We start from the raw sequence: 8,571 nt of genomic DNA, 5'->3' as shown, positions 1-8,571 counted from the left end.
CTCATAGAAAGTAAGATGAGGAAAACATAGTGTGATCCGAACAACGTCCGATGACGAAACGCGTAGGGCGTGGCCTAAGGTGTATCCACTCGTGCATAGCGGCGGCGGCGGTGAATTCAAACAGATCGAGATTCATATTGGATTACTTGAAATGCCGGTTTTATCCTACATTATGTGAGTAGCTTTTTAATAATTAATTAAATAAAATTTATATACTGGATCACACTATGTTTGCCTCATCTTACTTTCTATGAGGAAATCCCTTTATACCTAACCGGACCAGCCAAACATAGCGACACAGGGGCTCACACTGTGAAGGAACATTAACCCTATAAGGGGATGGGGAGCTGGTGAGTGCAGATTACTGTCTTTTACACCACAATCGCACCGGTTGCTATCCAGGAACCCTGAAGCACACTGTCACTTTTGTTTAAGAAGAACTTTTGTTTAAGAAGAATTTTTATTGGATTTTCATTGGCGTTTTACTGAAACTTTACTGTTCATGGTTTTCTGGCGTTGGACTTTTTACATTAATTTTTTAGCTTTTTTTCTCAACTCATTTACTGCATGTCTCCACTTAGCGATTTTATAATCGCATAAAGAGTGTAATTATATTTTAACATTTCAAACAGCAAGTAGTACCTTTTGTCTTTCCAGCATTTTTTCAGGAATATTTTTTAGGAGCACTACGCACTTTTTAATGAGCACTTTATAATTAATGCTTTGCACTAAACACTTCTTTATCAGTATTTATATCAGTATTTTTTAGGAGTATTGTGCACTTTACTAAAAATATTGTGCACCAGGCACAGAATTTCAATACCTTTGCCCATATTGTTAGTGACTTTATTGGTTATCAGAATATTTTCATATTTTCACATTTTTCACGTAAGACCTCATCATGTATATATCCTCATGTCACATTTTTCATTTTCCCACACATTCACACAAAATTGGGTACATATATAACAAATTGATTAGCGAATACTTGCAATTAGTATAAGTAACAGCAGGTGTGCGCCGTGACTACCACCTTTGACATACATTGTATACAGATAGGCTAGTGTATGCAGAAGACAGTCTGGGGTTTACAGTGAGGCTGGGGTATACAGAGAAGCTAGGTCATACAGTAGACAGGCTAGTGTATATAAAAGACAAGCTAGGGTATACAGAAGACAGGTTGGGGTATACGGAGAGGCTAGTGTATACAGAGAAGCTAGGGTACACAGACAGGCGATTGTATAAAGACGGGCTAGTGTATACAGAGAGGCTGGGTTATACAGAGATGGTAGGGTATACAGAAAATGGCTGGGTTAAACAGAGAGGTTGGGGTATATAGAGAGGCTAGTGTACAAAGAGCCTAATGTATAAGAGAGGCTAGGGTATATAGAAGACAGCTAAGAGTATACAGTGAGGCTGGGGTAAACAGGCAAGCTAGTTTATACAGTAGACAGTCTAGTGTATATAAAAGACAAACTAGGGTATACAGAAGACAAGCTGGGTATACAGAGAAGCTAGTGTATACAGAGAGGCTGGGGTTTACAGTGAGGCTGGGGTATACAAAAGACAACCAAGGGTATACAAAGAGGCTCGTGTATACAGAAGACCGGCTAGTTTATACAGAGAGGCTAATGTGTACAAAAGACAGGCTAGTGTATACAGATAGGCTAGATTATACAGAAGAACATCCTGGGTAAGCAGAGATAGAGGTTAGGGTATACAAAGAGAGAGGCTGGGTTACACAGACTTGCTAGTGTATACAGACGGACTAGTGTATACAGAAGACAGGCTAGTTTATACAGAGAGGCTAATTTATACAAAAGACAGGCTAGTGTATACAGATTGGCTAGATTATACAGAAGAATGTCCTGGGTATGCAGAGATGGAGGCTAGGGTATACAGAGAGAGAGGCTGTGTTACACAGAGAGCCTAGAGTATGCAGACTTGCTAGTGTATACAGATGGACTAGTGTATACAGAGAGGCTTGGGTATACAGAGAGCTAATGTATAAAGAGAGGCTGGTGTATACAAAAGACAACCAAGGGTATACAGAGAGGCTCGTGTTTACAGAAGACCAGCTAGTTTATACAGAGAGGCTAATGTGTACAAAAGACAGGCTAGTGTATACAGAAGAACGTCCTGGGTATGCAGAGATGAAGGCTAGGGTATACAGAGAGAGAGGCTGGGTTACACAGACTTGCTAGTGTATACAGACGGACTAGTGTATACAGAAGACCGGCTAGTTTATGCAGAGAGGCTAATGTGTACAAAAGACAGGCTAGTGTATACAGATAGGCTAGATTATACAGAAGAACGTCCTGGGTATGCAGAGATGGAGGCTAGGGTATACAGAGAGAGGGGCTGGGTTACACAGAGAGGCTAGTGTATGCAGACTTGCTAGTGCATACAGACGGACTAGTGTATACAGAGAGGCTTGGGTATACAGAGAGCTAATGTATAAAGAGAGGCTGGTGTATACAAAAGACAACCAAGGGTATACAGAGAGGCTCGTGTATACAGAAGACCGGCTAGTTTATACAAAGAGGCTAATGTGTACAAAAGACAGGCTAGTGTATACAGAAGAACGTCCTGGGTATGCAGAGATATAGGCTAGGGTAGACGGAGAGAGAGACTAGAGTATGCAAACTTGCTAGTGTATACAGACGGACTAGTGTATACAGAAGACCGGCTAGTTTATACAGAAAGGCTAATGTGTACAAAAGACAGGCTAGTATATACAGATAGGCTAGATTATACAGAGGAACGTCCTGGGTATGCAGAGATGGAGGCTATGGTATACAGAGAGAGAGGCTGGGTTACACAGAGAGGCTAGTGAATGCAGACTTGCTAGTGCATACAGACGGACTAGTGTATACAGAGAGGCTTGGGTATACAGAGAGCTAATGTATAAAGAGAGGCTGGTGTATACAAAAGACAACCAAGGGTATACAGAGAGGCTCGTGTATACAGAAGACCGGCTAGTTTATACAAAGAGGCTAATGTGTACAAAAGACAGGCTAGTGTATACAGAAGAACGTCCTGGGTATGCAGAGATGGAGGCTAGGGTATACAGAGAGAGAGGCTGGGTTACACAGAGAGGCTAGAGTATGCAGACTTGCTAGTGTATACAGACAGACTAGTGTATACAGAGAGGCTTGGGTATACAAAGAGCTAATGTATAAAGAGAGGCTGGTGTATACAAAAGACAACCAAGGGTATACAGAGAGGCCCGTGTATACAGAAGAACGTCCTGGGTATGCAGAGATGGAGGCTAGGGTATACGGAGAGAGAGGCTAGAGTGTGCAAACTTGCTAGTGTATACAGACGGACTAGTGTATACAGTAGACTGGCTAGTTTATACAGAGAGGCTAATGTGTACAAAAAACAGGCTAGTGTATACAGATAGGCTAGATTATACAGAAGAAAGTCCTGGGTATGCAGAGATGGAGGCTAGGGTATACAAAGAGAGAGGCTGGGTTACACAGACTTGCTGGTGTATACAGACGGACTAGTGTATACAGAAGAACGTCCTGGGTATGCAGAGATGGAGGCTGGTGTATACGGAGAGAGAGGCTAGAGTGTGCAAACTTGCTAGTGTATACAGACAGACTAGTGTATACAGTAGACCGGCAAGTTTATACAGAGAGGCTAATGTGTACAAAAAACAGGCTAGTGTATACAGATAGGCTGGATTATACAGAAGAATGTCCTGGGTATGCAGAGATGGAGGCTAGGGTATACAGAGAGAGAGGCTGGGTTACACAGAGAGGCTAGTGTATGCAGACTTGCTAGTGCATACAGACGGACTAGTGTATACAGAGAGGCTTGGGTATACAGAGAGCTAATGTATAAAGAGAAGCTAGTGTATACAAAAGACAACCAAGGGTATACAGAGAGGCTTGTGTATACAGAAGACCTTCTAGTTTATACAGAGAGGCTAATGTGTACAAAAGACAGGCTAGTGTATACAGATATTCTAGATTATACAGAAGAACGTCCTGGGTATGCAGAGATGGAGGCTAGGGTATACAGAGAGAGAGGCTGGGTTACACAGACTTGCTAGTGTATACAGACAGACTAGTGTATACAGAAGACCGGCTAGTTTATACGGAGAGGCTAATGTGTACAAAAGACAGCCTAGTGTATACAGATAGACTAGATTATACAGAATAACGTCCTGGGTATGCAGAGATGGAGGCTAGGGTATACAGAGAGAGAGGCTGGGTTACACAGAGAGGCTAGAGTATGTAGACTTGCTAGTGTGTACAGAAAGACTAGTGTATACAGAGAGGCTTGGGTATACAGAGAGCTAATGTATAAAGAGAGGCTGGTGTATACAAAAGACAAGTAAGGGTATACAGAGAGGCTCATGTATACAGAAGACCGGCTAGTTTATACAAAGAGGCTAATGTGTACAAAAGACAGGCTAGTGTATACAGAAGAACGTCCTGGGTATGCAGAGATGGAGGCTAGGGTATACAGAGAGAGAGAGACTAGAGTATGCAAACTTGCTAGTGTATACAGACGGACTAGTGTATACAGAAGACCGGCTAGTTTATACAGAGAGGCTAATGTGTACAAAAGACAGGCTAGTGTATACAGAAAGGCTAGATTATACAGAGGAACGTCCTGGGTATGCAGAGATGGAGGTTAGGGTATACAAAGAGAGAGGCTGGGTTACAAAGGCTTGCTAGTGTATACAGACGGACTAGTGTATACAGAAGACCGGCTAGTTTATACAGAGAGGCTAATGTGTACAAAAGACAGCCTAGTGTATACAGATAGACTAGATTATACAGAATAACGTCCTGGGTATGCAGAGATGGAGGCTAGGGTATACAGAGAGAGAGGCTGGGTTACACAGAGAGGCTAGAGTATGTAGACTTGCTAGTGTGTACAGAAAGACTAGTGTATACAGAGAGGCTTGGGTATACAGAGAGCTAATGTATAAAGAGAGGCTGGTGTATACAAAAGACAAGTAAGGGTATACAGAGAGGCTCATGTATACAGAAGACCGGCTAGTTTATACAAAGAGGCTAATGTGTACAAAAGACAGGCTAGTGTATACAGAAGAACGTCCTGGGTATGCAGAGATGGAGGCTAGGGTATACAGAGAGAGAGAGACTAGAGTATGCAAACTTGCTAGTGTATACAGACGGACTAGTGTATACAGAAGACCGGCTAGTTTATACAGAGAGGCTAATGTGTACAAAAGACAGGCTAGTGTATACAGAAAGGCTAGATTATACAGAGGAACATCCTGGGTATGCAGAGATGGAGGTTAGGGTATACAAAGAGAGAGGCTGGGTTACAAAGGCTTGCTAGTGTATACAGACGGACTCGTGTATACAGAAGACCGGCTAGTTTATACAGAGAGGCTAATGTGTACAAAAGACAGCCTAGTGTATACAGATAGACTAGATTATACAGAAGAACGTCCTGGGTATGCAGAGATGGAGGCTAGGGTATACAGAGAGAGATGCTGGGTTACACAGAGAGGCTAGTGTATGCAGATGGAATAGTGTATAACAGAGAGGCTTGGGTATACAGAGATCTAATGTATAAAGAGAGAATAGTGTATACAAAAGACAACCAAGGGTATACAGTGAGGCTCATGTATACAGAACACCGGCTAGTTTATACAGAGAGGCTAATGTGTACAAAAGACTGGTTAGTGTATACAGATAGGCTAGATTATACAGAAGAACGTCCTGGGTATGCAGAGATGGATGCTAGGGTATACAGAAAGAGAGGCTGGGTTACACAGACTTGCTAGTGTATACAGACGGACTAGTTTATACCGAACACCGGCTAGTTTATGCAGGTGGACTAGTGTATACAGAGAGGCTTGGGTATACAGAGAGCTAATGTATAAAGAGAAGCTAGTGTATACAAAAGACAACCAAGGGTATACAGAGAGGCTCGTGTATCCAGAAGACCGGATAGTTTATACAGAGAGGCTAATGTGTACAAAAGACAGGCTAGTGTATACAGATAGGCTAGATTATACAGAAGAATGTCCTGGGTATGCAGAGATGGAGGCTAGGGTATAGAAAGAGAGAGGCTGGGTTACAAAGACTTGCTAGTGTATACAGACGGACTAGTGTATACAGAAGACCGGCTAGTTTATACAGAGAGGCTAATGTGTACAAAAGACAGGCTAGTGTATACAGATAGGCTAGATTATACAGAAGAATGTCCTGGGTATGCAGAGATGGAGGCTACGGTATAGAAAGAGAGAGGCTGGGTTACAAAGACTTGCTAGTGTATACAGACGGACTAGTGTATACAGAAGACCGGCTAGTTTATACAGAGAGGCTAATGTGTACAAAAGACAGCCTAGTGTATACAGATAGACTAGATTATACAGAAGAATGTCCTGGGTATGCAGAGATGGAGGCTAGGGTATACAGAGGGAGAGGCTGGGTTACACAGAGAGGCTAGAGTATGCAGACTTGCTAGTGTATACAGACGGACTAATGTATACAGTAGACCGGCTAGTTTATACAGAGAGGCTAATGTGTACAAAAGACAGGTTAGTATATACAAATAGGCTAGATTATACATAAGAACGTCCTGGGTATGCAGAGATGGAGGCTATGGTATACAGAGAGAGAGGCTGGGTTACACAGACTTGCTAGTGTATACAGACGGACTAGTGTATACAGAAGACCGGCTAGTTTATACAGAGAGGCTAATGTGTACAAAAGACAGGCTAGTGTATACAGATAGGCTAGATTATACAGAAGAACATCCTGGGTATGCCGAGATGGAGGCTAGCGTATACAGAGAGAGAGGCTGGGTTACACAGAGAGGCTAGAGTATGCAGACTTGCTAGTGTATACAGACAGACTAGTGTATACAGAGAGGCTTGGGTATACAAAGAGCTAATGTATAAAGAGAGGCTGGTGTATACAAAAGATAACCAAGGGTATACAGAGAGGCCAGTGTATACAGAAGAACGTCCTGGGTATGCAGAGATGGAGGCTAGGGTATACGGAGAGAGAGGCTAGAGTGTGCAAACTTGCTAGTGTATATAGACGGACTAGTGTATACAGTAGACCGGCTAGTTTATACAGAGAGGCTAATGTGTACAAAAAACAGGCTAGTGTATACAGATAGGCTAGATTATACAAAAGAAAGTCCTGGGTATGCAGAGATGGAGGCTAGGGTATACAGAGAGAGAGGCTGGGTTACACAGACTTGCTGGTGTATACAGACAGACTAGTGTATACAGAAGAACGTCCTGGGTATGCAGAGATGGAGGCTAGTGTATACGGAGAGAGAGGCTAGAGTGTGCAAACTTGCTAGTATATACAGACGGACTAGTGTATACAGTAGACCGGCAAGTTTATACAGAGAGGCTAATGTGTACAAAAAACAGGCTAGTGTATACAGATAGGCTAGATTATACAGAAGAATGTCCTGGGTATGCAGAGATGGAGGCTAGGGTATACAGAGGGAGAGGCTGGGTTACACAGAGAGGCTAGTGTATGCAGACTTGCTAGTGCATACAGACGGACTAGTGTATACAGAGAGGCTTGGGTATACAGAGAGCTAATGTATAAAGAGAAGCTAGTGTATACAAAAGACAACCAAGGGTATACAGAGAGGCTCGTGTATACAGAAGACCTTCTAGTTTATACAGAGAGGCAAATGTGTACAAAAGACAGGCTAGTGTATACAGATAGGCTAGATTATACAGAAGAACGTCCTGGGTATGCAGAGATTGAGGCTAGGGTATACAAAGAGATAGGCTGGGGTACAAAGACTTGCTAGTGTATACAGACGGACTAGTGTATACAGAAGACCGGCTAGTTTATACAGAGAGGCTTATGTGTACAAAAGACAGCCTAGTGTATACAGATAGACTAGATTATACAGAATAACGTCCTGGGTATGCAGAGATGGAGGCTAGGGTATACAGAGAGAGAGGGGCTGGGTTACACAGAGAGGCTAGAGTATGTAGACTTGCTAGTGTATACAGACGGACTAGTGTATACAGAGAGGCTTGGGTATACAGAGAGCTAATGTACAAAGAGAGGCTAGTGTATACAAAAGACAACCAAGGGTATACAATGAAGCTCGTGTATACAGAACACCGGCTAGTTTATACAGAGAGGCTAATGTGTACAAAAGACTGGTTAGTGTATACAGATAGGCTAGAATTTACAGAAGAAAGTCCTGGGTATGCAGAGATGGAGGCTAGGGTATACAGAGAGAGAGGCTGGGTACACAGACTTGCTAGTGTATACAGACGGACTAGTGTATACAGAAGACCGGCTAGTTTATACAGAGAGGCTAATGTGTACAAAAGACAGCCTAGTGTATACAGATAGACTAGATTATACAGAAGAACGTCCTGGGTATACAGAGATGGAGGCTAGGGTATACAGAGAGAGAGGCTGGGAGGCTGGGTTACACAGACTTGCTAGTGTATACAGACGGACTAGTGTATACAGAAGAACGTCCTGGGTATGCAGAGATGGAGGCTAGGGTATACGGAGAGAGAGACTAGAGTATGCAAACTTACTAGTGTATACAGACGGACTAGTGTATACAGTAGACCGG

Source organism: Lithobates pipiens, unplaced genomic scaffold (assembly GCF_037356315.1).
Source record: "Lithobates pipiens isolate NorthernLeopardFrog02 unplaced genomic scaffold, aLitPip1_a1.2 Scaffold_25, whole genome shotgun sequence".
Classification (NCBI taxonomy): Eukaryota; Metazoa; Chordata; class Amphibia; order Anura; family Ranidae; genus Lithobates; species Lithobates pipiens.
The sequence above is the reverse complement of the archived record's forward strand: the minus strand, read 5'-3'. Positions refer to the sequence as shown.